The sequence below is a fragment of the Stenella coeruleoalba genome, assembly GCF_951394435.1.
Source record: "Stenella coeruleoalba genome assembly, chromosome: 14".
NCBI classification, from domain to species: Eukaryota; Metazoa; Chordata; class Mammalia; order Artiodactyla; family Delphinidae; genus Stenella; species Stenella coeruleoalba.
The window spans coordinates 44116091-44138600 of NC_137160.1; the positions used below are offsets into that span (position 1 = coordinate 44116091).

At 38.4% G+C, this 22510-nt stretch overlaps 1 long non-coding RNA gene across 2 annotated transcripts in view; it reads right to left on the minus strand.

Annotated features, from left to right (window-relative positions):
• The window catches only part of LOC307196932, a 386149-nt gene that overhangs the window by 176510 nt on the left and 187129 nt on the right, over positions 1–22510 (minus strand). The window lies entirely within an intron of this gene.

The following is a 22510-nucleotide window of genomic DNA, read 5'->3' on the forward strand; positions in this document are numbered from 1 at the left end:
TCAGACAGATATAGCTTTGCAAACCATTCTGAACACTCTGAGTTGGATCAGTTCAAGGAACTGGGAGAAGGTCAATATAGGACATGAAGGAACATGGCAAGGCATGAAGCTGGAAGGCCTTCAGAACCTGACAGCCTAATTGAGGTCTTTGGGTTTTATTGTGAGTACAATTGTCAGGCACTGAAGGCCTTACGCAAGTGAGTGGCACAAACATTTTTGTGTTTTGAAAGCATTTCTCTGACTTTTGTGTGGACAATGAATTGGAGGGACCCAACTTTCGTTAGATTCTAGTGAACCTAGAAAGGTGATTTAGGAAACCATTGCAACCATGCAGGTGGGAGATAACGGTGGGTTTGATAAGAGACACATTGTGGAAGTTGAAATGAGATGGACAAATTTAACATGTACTGTAAATAAATGTAAAAAACATATTTTCAAAATTCATGCTGTTACTGTGCTATTGGGCTAGGGCACAATGCATTACAGGGCCTGGTTAAATTTCAACTTTCTTCATGTTTTCTATTTGATTGTATGCTTCACTTCACTTAATAAAACTCATTATCAACATCAAATATTTCAATACCGTAGGCAGAAAATAGCAGAAACATTTTCATTTCCATAAGTAGCGTGTGCAATTACTAGATATTTTTATTGACTAAGGAATCCAAATGAGGCAAAATGTAAAAATACCAGGCAAACAGAATTACAAAAAAGAGACCATTCAATACTTTGAGATAATAATACTCATAAATATTTAGCAAGTGCTTACTATATTTGTATTGGCTATTGTGTTGGCCTGATGAGGTAGTGCCCCTTCTTGTCTTCATTTTTCAAATGTGAAGTGAAGTTTGGGGTTACTGTTTCTCAGTAAAGACAGAAACAGTATTCATAGTTGAAACTCCCCAAATTTTCATAATTTGGATAACTAGAAAATGTTATTTTTTTCTCCTACATTGTGATAAGATTTTCAGGAAGACCCAGTGCACTTACACTGAGAAATACCACATTTATGATTTGATTAAAAATGCACTATGGGTTAATTTTGGAGTAACTAAGGCCCATATGAATTTTAAAAATTATGATGAATGAATTTTGCTTGGAAATATCATTTCAGGAAAACAGCATCACTAAATAAAAGCAATTTTCTGCTCTAATATGCACAGAGCCAATAAACCTTTTATGTAAATCTGAGGACAAAATTTTATCCATAAATCTCTTAGAACAAAACGTGCAATAAAACCCCATAACCATCTCATCATTTCTTCTCTTGTAAATCACAAATGGAGTTTTCTTTAATCCATTTGGACAAAAGCTACTCTATCTATTTAGTCTGAACTCCTGGCAAATAACATTAAGCATTCATCCCTGAATAAGAGCTGATTTTTCACTGTTTACCATCCCATGTGCTATCAGACAACTACAGTATGAACACTGCACTCTAATATTGAGCCATGTCACACTGACCTTGGGAAGCAATTTTGCTAATGAGTGACAGAAGACCAATAACTGTGGAAAACCTTTCTTTATGAAGTCATAAAATGAGTTTTACAAGAAGTCAGTGCCTCATGCCCCTTTTTAAACAAACATCGAAGGCTACAACACCCTTATCCCACGCACATAGATCCAGGACAACAGGATTCTAAATAGTCCCTGACTGGGCTGTGAACCTGCAGTTGCTCAAAATGATGCCAGCTGCCAGCTTGAGTGTTTCATACTGTCAAGACCAAATGCACTGAATAAATTGGACAAGAAGGTGACCATTCTAGTCCGTGCTGATATCCTCATTTTGTGGATCTCCCTCAGAATCATTTACTTCACATTATAATGACAGGTAGCTGCAGATTCACAACAAACAGAAGTTCCTCACCTAACAAACCTTGAGTGATATCTTTTAAAAATAGTAATTCAAACTCATTCCTATTTAAAAATAGTAAACAAAACCTCCAGTGTATCAGTCAGGGTCCTAGAAGGCAACTGTATCCACCTCAGATGGTTCAAGAGACTTTAATTGAAGGCGCTACTTGTAGAAGTGTGGATGGTGTAAGGAACAGAGAAAGAACATTAAGCACCAGAGACCAGAGACTACCAGTAGCAGCGGGAAGCTACTAACAACTTTAGGTCTGAAGGGACAAGTGTGGGGACAGTGTTCCTTGGGCCCAGTGCAAGATGGAGCCAAGAGCCAAGGATGAAGGGGACCTGGCAGGAGCTGTCATCATGGGTGGGAATGAGCGATGTGATACCACTGCCCAAGTGAAGCAGCAGGGAAGAACAAGCACAGCATCTTTCCCCTTCTGCCTTCTAATCTCCCTGTGATTCTTCCCCCTGAGCACCCTGAGGAGAAAGCAAGAGAATGAAAAAATAGCTATGGGGAACGGGCAAGACATGGTGGTGGTGCAGGGGAATATCAGCACAGTTTGGTGTCATTTTAACATACTAAAATGCCAAGATCCTCTTTTTATTTTTAAACCTAACCCTGGGGATGATCTTTGAAATAATTTTTGAGTGAAAACAGTTTTGTGCTGTGTAGCCTGGAGCAAAACTCCTCAGGAAATTTTATCTGCACTCTCATAAAATGAGACAATATTCTTCTCATAGAATCCCAGTGACTCACTTTGCTGAAGGTTCTATACTTCTTCAACTTCCTGCACTGGCCACCTCTCTCCTCCAGCACCAAACTGCATTTTTCATAACTGAATTAGACATCTTTTCCCTTTACATCGCTGCTTCTGTTAAGAATATCATCTAGGCCTATATATAAACTCCTGTGAAAGGATATTTCTTTTCTGATTTGTTCTCTGCTCAACTCAACAACTAGCCCAAATGTGGGAAGAGTATTATAAAGAACTATTCAGTAAATAAATGAATTGATAATTTCATGAATTTCCATATTAATTTTGAATGCTTTTTCTTTCTTGTCCCTCAAATCTAGTTGTTTTAGATTTTGTGAATGATCTTTCAAATTTATCATTTGTATTCCCACTATCTCAATCATAATTTATACCTTTATTAAATTTCTTTTTTGATATTGCAATATCTTCTATAACTGCTTATTTCCATTCTTTTCTATATTGTAACTTCTACCCAAAGCATCAGGATTGATTTGCCAAAACTGTAGGTCAAAATTCCAATTCTGTAATTATCCAGAACAAAGAAACAAAAAGCTGGGAAAATGTACATAAATTTTTCTAAAATTTTTATTTATTTATTTTTGGCTGCATTGGGTCTTTGGCACTGCGCGTGGGCCTTCTCTAGTTTCAGCGAGTGAGGGCTACTCTTCATTGTGGTGCATGGGCTCAGTAGTTGTGGCTCGCGGGCTCTAGAGCGCAGGCTCAGTAGCTGTGGCACATGGGCTTAGTTGCTCCGCGGCATGTGGGATCTTCCCGGACCAGGGCTTGAACCCATGTCCCCTGCATTAGCAGGTGGATTCTTAACCACTGAGCTACCAGAGAAGCCCCAGGGAAAATGTACATAAATTCTTAACTAAAGTTAATAGAATCACAGATTTTTACCATTTTTGTTTCTTTATCAGCATTTTCTATACCTTATACAATTATCTTGTATTGCTTGAATAATAAAATTAATAAAACAGCCTTGTGCTTTAACTGGTTTTTATATAGGACTACCTTTATATTGGTCACTCAATGGAGTAAACAAATTCAATGGATTACGAGGGACTAGAAAAAACATGTCATAGATGAGTGTTGGAAATAATACACTTTATTTGGGAATTGATTAAAAGCTAGTTTATAATGATTCAATTAAAACATTCCTATTATATCCCTTGATAATAAATCTGTTGATTACAGCTTTTGAGGTAAAGTCCTATTTTTTTTCTTTTTGATTCGACATCTATTAGAACATCGGTCATAGTGTCTGTTATGTTCTAGAAATTGTTTTACATATTAAGAATACAACCAAGTTCCCTGACTTCATGGACATTTATTGAGTGAGGAAAAACAAACGTTAAACAAGTTATTAAATAGGACAATTTCAGAGATTAATAAAGAAGAAAACAAACAGACTAAAGTGATAATGCATGTGCGGGAGGAAGGAGGCTGCTTGAGTCAGTGGTCAGGGAAAGCTTTTCTAAGATGTGAAATTGAATTGAAGCTGAGGCAGAAATACCAAAGGAAGCCAGTGATGTAAAATTTGGGGCACGTAAATCTAAAGAAAATGTTAAGATGAATGGTTTATAATTCATCTCCTTAGTATAGTAAAAATGAAAGTGATGTTTATGCTGATGAAATAACTAGGGCAAAGGCCCTGGGGTGGCAAAAAGCTTGGTGTGTTAAAGAAATAGAGAATTCATGGTACAGTACATACAAACAGGGGAATGAGAGAGGTGGGGGAGAGAGAGAGAGATTGAAATGTAAGAAGATGAGGCTTCAGAGAAAGACAGGAGACTGGAGATGTGAGGACTTCTAAGCCATGGGGAAAAAAGAATGTGTGTGTGTGTGTGTGTGTGTGTGTGTGTGTGTGTGTGTGTGTGTGTGTTTGTGTGTGTGTGTGTGTATTTTCTAAGTGATGAGGCTCCTTTAGAGGACTTTAAGCAGAGGAGTGGTGAAATCATATTCAAGTTGTAAGACATCATTGGCTGCTGTTTGAATAACAGAAAGACAAGAGAAGCCGAGGAATCAGTGTGGAGACTATGACAGTCATCTAGGAAAAGTGACAGTGGCCTGTTCATACAGCTCAGGACAAAGCTCAGGATCACTGGTTGGTTTCAACACTGGATAAATATATTAAAGTTTATCAGAAATGTCATTTTCTAAAGAACTGTTATTGGCATGGGGCCAATAAGTGTAATTTTTTTGCTTTATTTATTGAGATGCCTGTGGACCTGAAAAAAGAAGGAAGAAAGATTAAAAGGTCCAGTGAAAATGCCCTACAAAATTTATCTGGGGCAATTTTATGCTTTCATTATCTCTGGCCTTGTTCCCAGCACTTATTTATTTATGTGATGTTAAAGTAAGTGGATTAAAAAATTATATTATCAACTAAATGTTTTCTTAAATGATGTCAAATATCTACCACTAAATATTAAATATACAAATTGAAATACAAGAATTTTCTATTAAATATATATTGATGTCCATTTAATGAAATTTGAAAGTTTAATATGCTCATTCAATGCCTTTTAAATTTTTTTTTCAGGAAGCTTTGGTACCATGCAGAGAGAATCAAATGATTTTATTTTAAATTATATTAAATATAGTCAAAATATATCGAATTGTCAAGTTTTTACTTCTCTAAAGTATTGAATTTGTGGGCTTTGTTTTATAAACTCCTACATCTTATTTATAAGCTATAAAATATTTCTAAAGAACTAAGGTGAACACCCTCCTAGGGCTTATTTTTCCCCCATTTAAAAGAAAATCACTTTATGATATTTCTCATTCTTCTTCTTTTGACTGACCTTGACTCGTCATTTCTGAGAATTAATGGAACTCAGTCACCTGAACTTTTCTCAATTCACATTTCACATTTCTCTAGTTTGGGTTTCTTGACAAACACAGAAGTTACGTGATTTATTTGAAAAGGAAAAAATGACCTCACACATGGCATACATAACTACATGTTGAAAAACAAGAAAAGCCTCGAAAAGAATAAAATATATAATAGGTCACATTGATCAGTGACAGTGAAGAATTACTGTAGGGATTTCTGACCCATACAGGTCCTCACACAGCTTCAGAACCAAGGCTTTGATTCAGGAAGAGGAGGCTACTTTGGTGTGATTTAAGGCCGCCAAAATCTCTCCCCACCTCGAGTCCCCCTTTCAAGTTAGAATTATGGAGCTGGAGGTAGGCTTTAGAGAACAAAACCAGCTTCCTTAATTTTCCAATTAGAAACACGAGACCCAATGTGGTGAGCAGAGGGGTTGCAGGTGAGTTACTCTGGGAAGCAGACACTGAGAAGGAAATTAGCAATTAGCCTGTAGGACATTTATTGGGGGGAGTGCTCTTCAAATCAACATCCTGGAAGGGTGAATGAAACAGAACAGGCAGAGGGAGAAGCTGAGCCGGAATAAAGCCACAACGAAGGTCACAGTTCCAGAGCTCTGGGTCTGGGATGGCCTTGCAGAGTTGGGCAAAGGGACCTATGTACACCTGTATTCACCAGTCGCTGGATACAGGCCACCTTTGAGAATGGGGCATGAAGGACATGATCTTAGATGAGGCAGCCCTCTTCATCCAAAAACAATCTGTGGAGGGGAGTGAGTGTTTCCATGTTAATCTGGCTGGAGTGGCATCTGAGTGCTGCAACATCTGTCCATTAGACCGTATCACCTGACTCCTGGTTCTGTGCTCTCAGTCTGCTGGAACGGCCTAGGTGCAGAACTTAGCCGAGATCCTGACACGTAATAAGCACTCAATATGCTTATTGGAAGGGTCCTCTTGTCCCCCTCTCCACTCCCACCTACTACTTTGGGTTAAGGCATGTCTTGGAACTACCTTTTGCTTAAACCTTGACCATCAAAGCCCTAAGTGACTCAGACAAGAGAGAAATAAGTAGAATAGTGAGGCCTGGGCAAGGCCAAGTGTATGGGAGTTGTTCGGGGCCTGGAAATGAACATGGACACCTCAAAAATGAGGTACAGCTGTAAGGAAATAGACTTCTTCCCTGGAATTTTGAAAAGAACAGTTCTGGCACATACCAGAGATGTCTCAGCACAATAAGAAGATCTGGAAGCAGTTAGATCAGACCGTGCATATTTAAGTGCAATCAGTGCCTGGTGCCAGGTGTGAGAATATGGACAAGTAAAGAAGACTGCTAGAGTGGGTTTTCCAGCCAGAGGGGCCAGAGAGTAAAGACCCTAGACTCAAACTAGGAGTTTACCTAGTTCATCCTCCAAAGAAAATTCATGGGGGAAAATATAATCAAAACTTCATAGTAATCAGTTAACAATCAAGTAATCAGTTTAAAAAATAAGTTAAATTAAATTTAGCCTTTCAAAATGCCTTAACTGCTGTGTTAGGTCAAAATATCCCCTGTATATGTATAGAGAGCAGCTGGCAGGAATATGCTGACACAGAGAATATTCCACATTAGCTGCTCAATATTATTTCCAAGATGGGTAGCAGCAAACATCATTATACCACCAGGACTGTACAGAAAAGGTAAATCTCTCACATTGGGTGAGCTGCTGGCACAGGTTAAAAGCCAGGCATAAGTCCTCAGATGCCTTCTTCTGACCATTCTTTTTGGAGCTCACTGTAGTATCTCTTCCTTCTAGCTCCCACTGGGGAATTTTGATTAAGTACTTTCACTGATTTACCAGTCACATTGTGAGGTGTATCTCAACTCAAAATTTAGGACATGACAAATATGAGATTCTATATTCTTATGATATGATTCTAATTTATAATTTTGATTCTAATCTTATGATTCTAATTTCTTATGATATGAAACCAAATATATTAATCCATTGTAAAAGCAGACCAAAATATTTTGGCTACCTGCAACAGTGATGCAGCAATTTATCCTTTTTATCATCTCACACAATAAATAATCTGGAAGTAGGCAGTTCCAGGATTGGTAAAGTGATTGAATAGTATTAGTGCCCTAGACTGGCATCTCAGCCATTCCCTTGACCTTCTTTACCTCCTGATCACAAAATAGCTGCTAGAGTTTCAGGTATTGCATCCACACATATAAAATACATGTGATATAAAATAAAGAGGACAAATATGGGCAAAATGAGGCTTTCTTTTGTCAAAAAGAACGAAGACTCTTCTTACATGTCATTGGCCAGAACTGGATCATACGTTGGGCTGGCTGGAAACTGTCTTTCAAAAGGGAAGGCTGCTTTAAGCTTACCACAGTGGGCATGTTGCCATCTCAACACAAATCAGGATTCTTTATAACGAGGAAGTGGATGGGGTGGGAAGGAATGATTCTAGGTTAGGCAATTAACCATATTTGGCACATAACATAAGGAAACCTTAAAATGTAATAGGAGAGGATAATGGGATCAGGGGAATTCAATTTTCCCCACTTTTGTGTATGTTTAGAAATTTCCACATATAAAGCCTAGTTTTTTATCATTCAGTAGCAGTAACCTTAGAAAGTTTGATTTAACATATACTCAAAAATCAAAACAAAGTTTTACTTTTCTCTTAAAAATATAAAATAGGGCTTCCCTGGTGGCGCAGTGGTTGAGAGTCCGCCTGCAGATGCAGGGGACGCGGGTTCGTGCCCCGGTCCGGGAAGATCCCACATACCGCGGAGCGGCTGGGCCCGTGAGCCATGGCCGCTGAGCCTGCGCGTCCGGAGCCTGTGCTCCGCAACGGGAGAGGCCACAACAGCGAGAGGCCCGCGTACCACAAAAATAATAATAATAATAATAAAATAAAAATAAATAAATAAACTAGGAGAGCAAAGGAAGAAGAAAATAACTTCAAATGGGTTCCTTCCCCTTTCTCTACACTTCTCACTATTTCTCTCCTCATTTCAGGTCTTCTAGCTCATGCAGCTTCAGCTGAGAGCTGGCGGCTTGTTTAGGAATCATAGGCACTTTCTCACTTTGCTCCACTTTGACAGGGAAGTGTTCATAGAGGTGCAAAGGGTTAAGTAATATTTCTAGAAGAGCATGGGGGTGGTATTACAGATATGGAGAAGGAAAATGATCAGGGCTCAGGGCGAGCAACCTGTGTGCCATTGTGGCTCCAACCTGGCTGGTCATATGGAGATCATGTGCGAGCCAGGCAGCGTATTCATGAGAAAGCCCAAGGTGCCCTTGAGAGGCACAATCACAGCAAACATCAAGAGTATCCCGTCTATCCAGGGCCATGTTCCGTAAGCATTCATCACACAATCTAGTCTCCTTAATCAGGAACTCAAGGGGGAAAGGGAAAGAAGCTGACACAAACTCGGTTCAGAGACAGTAACTGGGCTCAGGAAAAGGTTATCACTAAGTGATAGTCAATTTTTTTCTGTACCAGACCTTAGGAACATGGGCTAGCATGTTGAATAAGAAGAGCTAGGTAAAGAAGCCATCCAATGAAGCTTCTGTATCATCACAGAGATGCACTAATCTGAGGACAAAAGTACAGGAACTTACATGTATTAAATATCTACTGCACGTGTGTGTGTGTGTGTGTGTGTGTGTGTGTGTTTGTATAAGGTGAGCGTAAAGAATACATTTTATGTTTTGATTTCTGTATATTCTTTAAATGTCCATTGTGTGATATGATCTATCTATGTGATACATACAATATTTAATTTTCCTTATAGCTATGCTAGACAAGGATATTTTTCTCTTAGTGGGCAGATGAGGAAACAATCAGAGCAAGAATTAACTTGTCCAAGGTTTATCACCAGGCATCATATCAAGAATTATGACATGAACTGCACTTGTCACTAGGGGTGAATAAAGAGCTAACCCTTGGGGATAAATAAATGATTTAAACTCTGAGGCGGAAGATGTGGTCAATCATGGTTCTTCACATCTGCTTGAGGGGAACCTCTGCCATTCGATAGAACCATAGGGAGGAATCTGACACAGCATGCCAGTGATTCTGCTGCAAAACGGTGAGGTGTCTGAAAGCTAATATTTTATTAACAGTTGTTATGACTCTATTGAACCCCCAGCTGCTGCAGTCTGAGGAGTAAGTATTACATTAGATAATTGATGATACAGAAAAGCAGATGAAAAGTTGATTCTTTGTTATGCTAGAAAATCAGAAAGTGTTAAAAAACCACCACCGCACTGATAGGGGGATGTCAAAGGGGTACAGAAACTACTGGAAGAGATCCCAATAGTCAAACCTGCAACTATTTGAGCAAGAAAATAAAGTAATATTGGATCATAACTCAAAGTATAAAGTAAATATCCATGAGTCCACACTGATATAAATGATATTGACTGCACAAATAAATGGGGAAGAATATACAAACCTCCCATGAATAGTATTTCAAATAATTTATGTAGATATACTGTTCTCAAAAGTGCAGCAGACCTCAAGCCTGGGCTATGCACAGAAGGAAGTATCGAGTATCTTAAGCGGGGTAAAGGACTATCTTTACATTGAAAAACCTGACACACACTACCTTATCCAGGTGCTCAAGGTCAATGTCAACAGTGATACGTCATGTTGATTGTATGTATCCTTGGTATGATGTAATAACAATGGCACTTTATCTCTGAGGTCTTCCTCACATAATCCTAGTCTAATCATAAGAAAAAATCAGATAAATTCCAATAGAGGGCATCCTACAAAATATGTGATTGTGGTCTTCAAGAACTGTCAAAGTTAACAAAAACAAGGAAAGTCTGAGAAACTGTCCCTTCCAAGAGAAGCTTATGAAGATATGACCACTAAATGTAATGTGGTGTCCTGGGTGGGATCCTGGAAGATAAAAAGGACATTAGGGAAAACTAAGGAAATGTGAATATAGTGTTGGCTTTAGTTAATAATAATACATCAATATTATTTCATAATTAGGGAAATTGGATTGGTTATATGGGAAATCTCTGTACTATTTTTATAACTTTTCTAAATATCTAAACCTATTCTAAAATATAAAGTGTATTTTTTTTTAAAAAGTTGCAGAGAACAAACTAGTAGTTGCCAGAGGGGAGGGAAGTGGAGGAATGGGTGAAAGAGGTGAAGGGGATTAAGAGAAACAAACTACCAGTTATATGAGTCACAAGGATGTAATGTACAGCACAGGTAATATATTCAATTATATTATAATAACTTTGTATGGTGCATAATGTATAAAATTTTCAAATCACTGTGCTGTACACCTAAAACTAATATAATAAGTCAACTATACTTCAATTAAAAAAATGTTGATCCATGAAAGTGTCTGTGGTATAAATAGAATAAAAAGCAGGACATGCAATTATATGTCCAGTATGCTGAAAATCTGAAAATGGAAGCATGTATTAGGAAAAAAATAATAGGAACACAACAAAGCTTTTATAATATCTGTGTTTAGGTGGTATGACTATGGTGATTTTCCCCTATATTTATCAGTTTGCCAACTTTCTTTAATGATACGCATTGATTTTATAATAAAAAGAAAAGCAAGAAGATGCTTCATGGATCAAAGAACTAAGAGATGCATTTTTTCTAGACGTAAGGATTTACAGAGCAGAGACTTGGCAGTGTTCCTTTGATATAAAGTATTTAAAGGAACACACAACACTGGCAAAGTCATCAAAATAAAAATCAAAGCAAGAATAAAATCACAGCAGTTATATAGTTCCAGCTAATGCCTATATTTAATAGCTACCTCATAGAATAATTTTTAGCTTTTGTTATAGACAGTTTCAGACTTACATATGATTTCTATTTTATTTTTTTTAATTTTTTATTTTTAGTTTTTAGATGTTTTAGGACTTTAATGTCCTTCATACGGTCAACATAAAGCACTGACAATGGATGAACAATAGGGGAAAAGACTCTTCAGCAAAGATCTTCTCGAACTCACGGCATCACTGGTCAAACACCAGAAAGAGAACAGTCACGTGAAGAAACAGTAAGGGAATTTAACACAGATTTTTAGTTTAACAACATAACTGAAAAACAAAACCAACCAACCAACCAACCAACCATTCTTCTACCCACTGAAAGGAAAGTAAAAGTGAATCAGAGAGCTTCCAAATCTTGTGAAGCAGCTTAAAAAGGGAGCGGGGAGGGGGAAGGGGAGGCACACAACTGTTGAGAACGTAACACTCTAATGCACAAGGTCAGGGATCCTAACAAATTCTCAAAGTCTCAACATATACTAACAAGAACCGTATTATTAGAAACATAAAGGTACAGAGATATAAATGCATAAAGATATAAACTATTTGGTATTAAAAACAGACCTTGCTATATAAACATATAGAAAGTCACTTTTATCGCTTTATGAGAATAACCGTATAAAGAAAGTCCAGAAGACCCCACTGCTGTCATCTTGCAAAGGATCAAAATTCAGCACCTAGAGGGCTCCACCCACCCTCCATGCTGTGTGTCTGTGTGTCTCTAAAAACAACAACCTGCAATTTGCATATAATTAAACCCATAGGCAGCTTTGAATATGAGATCTAGGCAGAAAAAGTAGCAGCAAAGACAACAGTAGCTGGAATTTGGTAGAAAAGCGAGAGAAGACTTTTTAAAAGCTTCCAGTTCAAGTCAGAATTAAGGTTAATTTTCAACAGCTTGGGATAGCTGTGGATGTTTTGCTGTTCTCTGAAAAAAGAAGAAAATCTATCATAAGTATGTTCATTCGAGAAAAATACTGTGTTTGTTTAGTATTTTAGACATGCCCAAGTGACTTTCAATTTTGTGCACTGTTCAAGGGCAGAGTGTATATTGGTTAGGATGTGCTCATAGCTGGTGCATCTCCAAAAAATGCTTCATGAAGGCTGCCAGCTTCTGACATCTTCGATGGTGACAGCATTATGCAGCGAGGCCCGAATGCCTCCCACGGACCCAGAAGAACCACCAATGCAGCCGTTAAGAACAGGAACATCTGGTTGAGCATCAGGACGACCCTCCTTCCCGTCACCAGCTCCTGCGAGAGTCACGGCACCTGAGGCCATCGTGTCCAACCTCCCACCTGAAAGCCCCCGCAGGTGGCCAGGAGCGTCACACATCTCAGTCATTAGAAAATTCCTTTCCAACCCAGTGAAGGACCATCATGCTCACAGGTAACCTAGGTTAGCTCAACTCTTCGATGAGCCTGCTGTGCAGGGGGCAGGGAGCGGGCAGCTGTTCTCATGCGTGAGAACATACATTTTTCATGGAGCTGACAGAATTAACTACAGTCTCTGACGTTCAGGGGAGCAGCAGTGTCCGTTCTTACACTGAACAGGCTGTGCCAGCTGCACCAGAGATGGGATGGCACCTCTGTGCTGTCAGAGCAGAGATTTTCAAAGGTAATTTTGACCAAAGCTCCTAGAAGGTGTGGCCCCCCCCATGCTCCCGGCCGTGGAATCGTGCTAAGGGGCCTGTAAGCAGCAGCAGGAGCACCCCCGTAACAAACGGTCTTTCCCAACTAGTTACAATAACTGCTACTCCAGGATGGGCAGGCTTCTAGATGTGTCTCCTTCAGCATCTGAAAACTAAACCAATTCTCTGACAAGCTTCTGGATGGGACATGTACTCACCTATGCCCTTTCAGAGAGATCATATTGAGTTCAAGAGCTTTGTCAAGAAATCTTTTTTCTAAAGCATCATCTCCTTTGGTGTTGCCAATGTGGAATGGAATATTCCTCTTGCTTCTATTCTGGGGCTCCACTGGACATCAATTGTAATAGTAGCTTTTCCTTTTCGACCACTTTCCAAAATTATAGTTCTCTTCTTCTGTCTAGCAGCTTTGGATGGTTCCTTCACCCATGGACAAGCTATCCACTGGTACTGTCTCGCCCAGCCGTGGCTGGAAGAAGCTCTGGATACAGATCAGGGGCAGAGGATGCTCAGGAGCGCCGCCCAGTCCACCCCGCGGAGGCGGTCGGCGTTAACTCCAGCAGGCCCTCCCGCAGGGAAGCGCACAAGGTGGGCAGAGGCACTGAGTCCTGCAGCGCGAACAGGTCCTCACAGCGCGGGAAGAAGTCGGCCCCGGTGTTGCAGCGCAGCTTCACCGAGTGATCATGGCCCGAGTGCAGCTCTGGGGACGCAAGCTGTGGACATGATGCCCACACCCGCCTGGGGTCCCCGGCTCGCCTCCCGGCCCCTCGGGCGCTCACCGCCCGGCGGCTGCGGCCCCGCAGCGTGCGCAGGACCCGCGTCGCAGCCAGACGACGTAGGGCCACGGGCCCCACCTAGGCCAGCCCGTCAATGCCGCTCTCCCGTGCCGAATCGCTGGCCCTTGGCGCCAGCCTCGTCGCCCTCCGCGCGTGGGGATGCCTGATTTCTATTTTAGAATACTCTTTACAACATGAATTATACTTGTATGGGAAGTGTCTGTAAACTCACCTGTGTACTATATTAAATGACAGTGATTATGAGGTTCTGAAACAAAAAAACATCACCTTTCTTTATATGGTAACATTATACTTATATACAACTATAAGTATAAAATATGGTTTATTTAAAAATACATGTTCACATTCCTTGTTTCTACTACTTACACATCTGCTATATGTGCATGGTAGTTGTAAATGACACTCAGTAATAATAGACAATATGTTTATAGTCTTTTGACTGCCACACTATTCCTGATAGTAGACTATATAAAAGTGCATTTCTTAAAATGATACATAAACAGAATGGGAAAAGAAATCTTGGAAGCACAATATTCTTCACCATAGAGGTTCATTACAAGGTAGGTAGATGCTCATCATAAACTATATAAAAGCATGTGGTCTATGTAAATATAAGAATGTATTCCTCAAGTAGTGTATCATGAATAAATACCAGAAAGTTAACATAAGGAATCAGTGAGCACAATTTTTAAAAATTGCTAAAAAATAATTGATGACGAAGATACATATACAGCCGAGGCTGAATTGAATCATATTTAGACCTAATGTTAAATGAGAACTACCAAATTCATCTTTATTAGTTTTTACACATTTTTACAAATCGAAGATGCAAGATATTTACTCAAAGTTTACCCCATGCTTTAGGAGCTCAAGTGTGTTTTTAAATAAATGTGTGATTATCTCCATTAAAACCACTTCAACATAATTATTTTACATGTGATTTTTTCCTGGCCAAATTCATTTTATTACCCAGTGTATTGCCTTCATAATGTAATAATGAACTCCTTCTTGCTGCAATCAACAAGACGGTGTGGTGTGCTCTTTTTAATCAAATATGTTGCAAATGAGAAAATCAGATATCAAGTAAGAAAATGGGTTGTTTTCATTATAAAGCTAGCGTTGGCACTAATTAGATTGTGTTTACACAACTACATATCAAAGCATAGAAATAAATACACATCATAGAGTTCAACAATAACTGGCTGGCCTTTTGGTCTCTTTTTCAGCAGTCCAACTATGGCCCTTGTAGGTGATGCTCCCAAACTTGCAGCATGCCACTGGTGGCAAAATAAGTGCATGTAATGAAAGCAGCTGCTGAGATGCCATAAACTGTTTCACCAGCCAGAGGTGACAACCTCTTAAAGGCACTGAAAGCTTTAATGGAAGCAGTTTTGTTTACCTGCAGGAAGCAAGACTTCTTGCTTGAAAAGACTAATCAGTTCTTTCATCTGATAGAAAATTTAATTGAAGACAACATCCAGAGGTGAAAATATTGTTCAGCTAGCTGCTTCTCTTGCCATTCTGTCATATTAATTGGGATTGTCCTAATATTTTCATTGCTGAATTCACTTGACAGAATCACTAAATTACATTAAAGTTGTTTAAGCATTAATTCTGTGAGAGGCAATCTTTTTAAATTTGAGCAGTATGTAGAAAGCATGAAACGGATATATTAGAAGGATAATTTCATAATTCTTTAACAATGCAATATAGTGTCTACTTCCATTTACCCATGAGGTGTGACACTCATCTCACACTCCTATCAGTAATATGGGTAATATGTTTTGAAGCAAATGTTTACTCTGAAGTTGACATGGAATGTTTATTAATCATTTTCTTCTGTTTTCTTGTCTCCCATGAGAAGAGATGTGGTATTTTTACTTCTTTTGTACATGCTCAATTGTATAATTAACAGCAATAGATTACTATTTCCAGATTACTATTTTCCAGCAATAGACTACGTTTCCAGAATGTAAAGAAAAAACAATATTGAGAAAAAAAGCCTCTATAACCTGCGTACTACACCATCCGATCACTCTGTTAGGCACTGTTTCTGGAACTGTAAACTGTCTCCATAGAATCTTCTCCCAGTGGGGTTGCCATACTCTTAAACTCTACCTGAGGACAACTGGACAATATTTTTCCATTGACTAACATCCAAGTGTGTTGTGCTGTTTCTTACATTCTACCTACATGCTCAAAAGAGAAATTTAGAAGTCACAGGAAAGTCTCCTCGCACTTTTAATATCAAGTCCTACATCATTTATCTCTGAAATATTTTTCAAACATCTCTTGCATTATTTTGTTTCACTTCCAAGCCATGTTGTGTCACATAGACGCTATGGCACCAGCCTTCGCAACGCTGTTGCTAGTTTCTTCACACTGCCATTAAGTGACCTGCTTAAAATTTACACCTGCATTTTAATACCACTTTGAAACTCCATAAATAATTCCCATAGTGTCTATAGGTGTCATCTAAGCTCTCCAGCATGGTTTACAATGACCTTTGTCATCTGACTCCTATTCGCAGGTACCTCCTGTCTTCATCCTGTAGTTCTCCCTCCCAAGCACTTCACTTAGCACCTGAACATACACCACGCTCTGGCTTACTTTCATGCTTCCTTCATATTCTCCAGTCTGCTGGAAATGCCCCACACCCCTACTCTAAGCTTTAGGTGTACGCCCTCCCCTCCAGGCATTCTTCCTGAGACAATCGCCCTTCACTGAACTCTTTACTTTTTCTATGTTATAATGCATCTGTTGTTTTCCTCAGTCATTGCCCTTATTATAAGGTATTTGTTTCCCTCACCAGTGAGTTTTTTAAACTGAGGACTAGATCTTTTCATCTTTGTAGTCCCGTTACCTTAGCATGGTGCCTGACACATACCAGGTGCTCGTTAAATGCTCAGGGATGGCTGAATGTGTTTCAGTTGTAGAATGATTTTTTGATCTACGCTTTTTTGGTTAAAATCTTTTTTTTTTCCCAGAATGACCAGGTAAACTGCTCTTTATTGATCATCAACTTTTCCCAAATTTGTCAGCAATTTTAATCAGTCAGGAAAGTACACTCTGGAAGTTACTTATTTAAGAATAATGAAGTCAGAGATACCTTGGCCAGGAAAAAGACACAGACACAGACACAGGGCTGCTCTCCCTGAAGGATCAGTGTTCTTGCTGCCTAGAGGCCTGAACTCCACTGTTGAAAAACCAGATGCCTCTGCTACTGTCGTTCCCCAGAGATCTGATGTCCTCATCTCACACAGCTCACAATTCCATAGTTGATGGAACGCTAAGTGACATAGATGATCTTGGGCTGAGGGGAGCCTGGGAAAGGTCATTCTGTCTTTTCAGCTTTCACATTAGATGATGTCAAGTTAGAAGACAGAGAGTGTTGTGTGAGGAATCTTGTAATATCCCGCCACACCCTCAAATGTATAGTTGAAAGAATTAGCATTTTTTGAGCCAATAGAAATCAATCTATCAACAGCTTACAGCTGTTTTCTCTGGAACCTTGGGCACTAGAAATAACAATGGCAGAATTCTGAAAATTGTAGTGTAATGCCTTTACAGAGTTTTCTACCAGCCCATATTGTTGGCTTCTAAGGAAACCTAAAAACTCCATCTTTAACCACTTCCCCATCCCTTATCTACTATTATTCCATCCACAGAATTAGGAAATGTTGATGTAGACAGGTGGAGTGCTAGAACACAACTGCATCTCAAATGGGCATCATCTCTTTCAGGGCTCCAAAGCTTTAGGAATTCTTGCTAATGAGTGTGATTCGCTCTCAGCTCCTTCCCACGCCCAAGAGAGATTTCAGCTCTTCTGTGAAATTCAAAGAGAAGCCATCTTTTGGGATTCAGACAATTCGAAATCCATTCGTTCCTCCCTCAATGGCACAGGGCCTGGGTGTGCTCATGAGTGGACTCTTGGCTCCTTAGGCTTGGATTGTTGGAGTAGGTGAGGACCGCAGTAACACCTAGGAAGAAACACTGTTTCCTTTATGAATTTCTGGTCTTCAGGATGTTTTCCCAGAACTTGTTTTCCCCTCAATATTATATTGTTAAGAGACAGAGGTCTTTCAAGAAAGAGAAGTCACTTAGACTTCCTATTAGCTTAGGAAAACAGAGGTTTCCACAAGGCCTAGGGTGTGTGTTAGGAAAACCACATGATAATAAAGACTTCTATTGTCAGGATTGGTCCTCTGCACATGAATTTTTCTTGTAAAAGATGATTAAAACCATTGTAGGTGGTTGGACAAGGATGAGACTCTTGGTGGTCAGGATTCTGCTTCTTTGGCCAATGGGTACTATTTATTGTTATTAACATGGTATATATACTGGGTTTCCTAGCCCAAATGCTCTTTGCAATGCATAAAAGTGGGGAAAATAGGACAAACCAACCAAAACAGGATAACTTCAATTTATCGGTGTGCACTTGAAAGTATATATGCACTGATCCTTTGTACATGTAGTTCTCCTAGGAAGTTTAGGAGTTATAACAGAGTTGCGATCTAAATGTGCCTTGCCATAAGTCACACTCAAGTGATTGTGAACTCAAATAGCAACTACTGTCTGTGGACTTCATTTGGTAATTTATCAGATAAAATCTTGTGATATCTGTTTCATTGTTGCCTTGAATTTTTACTTAAGTATTTTAGTGATGTTTAATATTTCACCTATTTCTCTATCTTATCTTTCTTACCAGATTATGATTCTCTAAGAACAGGGACAGAATCCTTTTTTTTTTTTGTATCCCCATTCTGCCTGGCCCAATTTTTTGGAATTGGGTAAGAACTCAATAAATATTTACCAATGAGTCTCTTATACAGTGTATATTGTTTCCATGCTATTAGATTGAATCATAATGTAGCAGAAAATCTTATATTTCCCAGGGTGCCTTTAAGACTCTAGTCCTGGTTTCATCTTTCTCTTCAGCTTCTTTAATTTCTCAGCAAGACAAGTGCCCTGAGATTTTTACGGGCATTGAAACTTTGGAATATTATATACTGCACTGTTACCACTGGCTATTTCTGGTTGGAGTGTTCATGGATAGCCTTAATTGTTTTATACTTTTCTAAATTTCCCAAAATTATTTCACATCAATTTTGAAATTATAAAAGATATTTTATATTAATTTTTAAATAAATAAATGATCATCATAACTATTCTAGTTGTTTTACAAAAGGATAATCAACTTAGTCTCTGCCCTTAATGGGTATTAGATTCATTGTTTTATTTAACTTTGCATTTGTCTTTTCTATAGTCTTTTTGATTATGCTCCTTTTAGGGTGGATACAGAATTTGGCATGGTTAGGTAATAGACCACTCAGCCTCTCTTGACATTAAACTAACCAGACTGGGGCTCATTTTCTACCTTACTGAAAATCTTTACAAAATACTTTTCACTATTTTGCTAAGAATTATATATAAATACAGAGTCATAAAATCCCATGATCTAGACAGTTGCAATCTTGTTTTATGTATATACCAATATAAATATGACTGATTTAATAACTTTTATTCATTCGAGTCCCATAAAAATAAAATAGTTTCTGGAATAGTAAAAGGAATATAATCTTTCTTTACTTCTTCACAAACCTCCCCCCCAAATCTTTGTACGAGTTGTATAAGAAGTCAATTTTGAACGTTGAGGAACAGTGAAAGATAAGCATAAGATGGCATCTCTAGCCTTGAGGAGCTTACAGGCTTTTACAGACAAGATATATCCAGGAACTATTTGGAAGAAAATGTCATGCGTGTATGGTATAAGTTTATATTATCAGGATAGACTATACAAGATAAGAACATTTAAGAAGAGAAATCACAGAAGAGAGAGAAAAGAAAGGAACAGAGATTACTTTAAGGAGACACAACTAATTTATCGCTGAAGGCTATGTAGGCTTTAATTGGTTGGAGAGGGGGCAGGCAGACAACAATCCAGGGAGAAAAAAACATCCATCATTTCACCAAATTCTATTGATTCCTTCTAGTACTCTCACTTCTCTGTTCATCTTTTCTTTTTTTCTACTTTAATGATGACTTACCTCTGAATTTATTTAAAAGATTCTGAATTATTTCTATCAATTGATAAATACCTACAATATTTTCCTTCCATATCAACATTTTTTTTAATTTACTTAATCTTTCCGTAATCTTACTGCTCTGAGAAGAAGAGCTGTTTCCTTTTCCCAGTGTTAACATCTATGAGACACTTCAAATCCCATTTCCCAGCTTTTTTATTCTTCAGAAATGCAAACTTCTCTCCATGTCTCTAGCTGTACATCATCTCTTCTCTCCCTGAGTTTCTGTAGTACTTGTGTTCTTCTCAATGACAACACTAGTGACATTTCTCTGGGTATTTACACACACACACACACACACACACACACACATCTTATCTCCTCTACTAGAGTTTTGGTTTCTTTAGAATCAGTGCTATATTTATTTTGTCCTTTCAATCTCAAAAATTTTGCACATGATATCCACTAAGTAAATCTTTTGTTAAGTACATGAAAAGCTGTGCACTTGCTTTTACTATTTGTCAAATGCTTTACCTCTTGGCAGTTTACAGTTTTCCATATGTAACTTTTTCTCTTATACATGGGGAAACTGAGATGCAGGACAGTTGTGCTCAAGGTGAAGCAGCTAGAAAGTGACCATGACAGAATTCAAATTCATATTTGCCCCCTAAATCTATAGCCATTTAAAATCATTATTTGGACTTCCTCCTGTCTCTTTGATATTTAATCTCAGCCCTGACATCTGTTGAGCAACAAATACACTATCCCATTGCCCACTTGGATATCCCAACCTTGTTTCATCATGCCCCTTCAGGGTAGATGATATAGACACTCTTAATATAGCAGGGGACATTGTTCCAACTGCTCTAGGGGCAGAAGCTCTCATACCTATCATATATATTTTTTTCTCTTAAGGTTTAATTTTTTAATTTGGCGGTAACTAGAGAGGAATTTGGGGATGATGGAGTGATAATCAGTTAGCTTGTTGTGCTTGATGCCGCTCTTTGTGGAGGATGGACCAAAGTTAGAGTAGCTCAGGAGAGAACTCGTGAGAACCTGAAGACAAGCAAAGCAGCTTAGGGTCCTGGTGACAAAGTGTGGCAAGAGCTGAGAAGCTGACCCTTTCCCATCCACTCCTCTCTAGGGGTGGCTACTTTAGAGGCGTCAGGAGGCACAGCCTGGCAAGGACAGTCCACTGTGGCTCTACTGAGTGTGATACGTGGTGTTTGGTTCTATAGCAGAATAACATTTCAAGAAGCACAGTTTGAGAGGGTAAAAATAATTAAATAAAAATTCTATTCTCCCTCATAGCTCCTGGAAGAAATTAAAGAAAATGTAATTCGTAAACCCTCCCTTTTTTTCATTTCCAATTTTCCAGCATAACAACACACTCCTGATCATCCTGTTTACGAAACAGTCTCACAAAATTCTCTCCAGCATTCTTCTCCTTTGCTCCAAATCTTTGCGCACCCTCAGACACCCATCCTTTGCTTTTTTTTCTCTATACATATATACATTCTTTTTTAAAGTATTCTTTTCCATTATGGTTTATCCCAGGAGACTGGATATAGTTTCCTGCACTATACCACAGGACCTTGTTTTTTGTCCATTCTAAATGTAATAGTTTGCATATACCAACCCCAAATTCCCAGTCCATCCCTCTCCCTCCTCCCCCCATCCTTTGCTCTTTTGAGGTATATTGATTTTTTACAACTTTATTGAGGTATAATTGATATACCAAAACATTTATGTATTTAATGTATATAATGTGATGAGTTTAGACATATGAGTTTGGACTTATAATACTATGTAATAAACATATTCATCACTTCCAAAATTCCCTGTGTCCTTTTGTTTTTGTGGTAAGAACACATAACATGAGTCTATGCTCTAAACGAATTTTTGAGTGCACAATATTGTATTGCGAATTATGTACTATGTTGTACAGCAGATCTCTACAACTTATTGTTTCTTTTGTATAATTATAACTTCATATCCACTGAACAACAACTCCCCATTTCCCCCTTCTCCCAGGCTTTGGCAACCACCAATCTATTTTCTGCTTCTACAAATTTTACTATTTTAGATATCTCATATAAACTGAATCATGCAGTATCTGTCCTTCTGTGACTGATTTATTTCACTTAGCATATTATTTTCAGAGTTTATCTATATTGTCACAAATAGTAGAATTTCATTTTCTAAGGCTGAATAATATTCTACTGTATATATATCCACTCAATTTATTCCTTATCCATTCATCTGTGGATGGATATTTGGGTTGTTGTGAATACTGATGCAATGAACATGGGAGTGAAGAATATCTCTTTGAGATTTTAATTTCAGTTTTTTAAAATATATACCCAGAAGTGAAATTGCTAGACCATATGGTAGTTTTATTTTTAATTTTTTGAGGAATGTCCATACTATTTTCCACAGCAGCTGTACCATTTTACATTCCCACCAACAATGTGCAAGTGTTCCAATTCCTTAGCAATCTCACTAACATTTGTTATCTTTTTTTCTTTTTTTTAATAACAGCCATCCTAACAATTGTGAGATGCCTTTATTCAGCATAATACTGGAAGTTCTAGCCAGTGCAATTAGGCAAGATAAAGAAATAAAAGGCATCCAAGCAGGAAAGAAAGCAGTAAAATTATCTCTGCAAATAACATGATTTTATATCTAGAAAAACCTAAAGACACCACAAAAAATGGTAGAACTAATAAACAGATTCAGTAAAGGTGAAGGATTCAGAATCAACATACAAAAATCAGTTGTG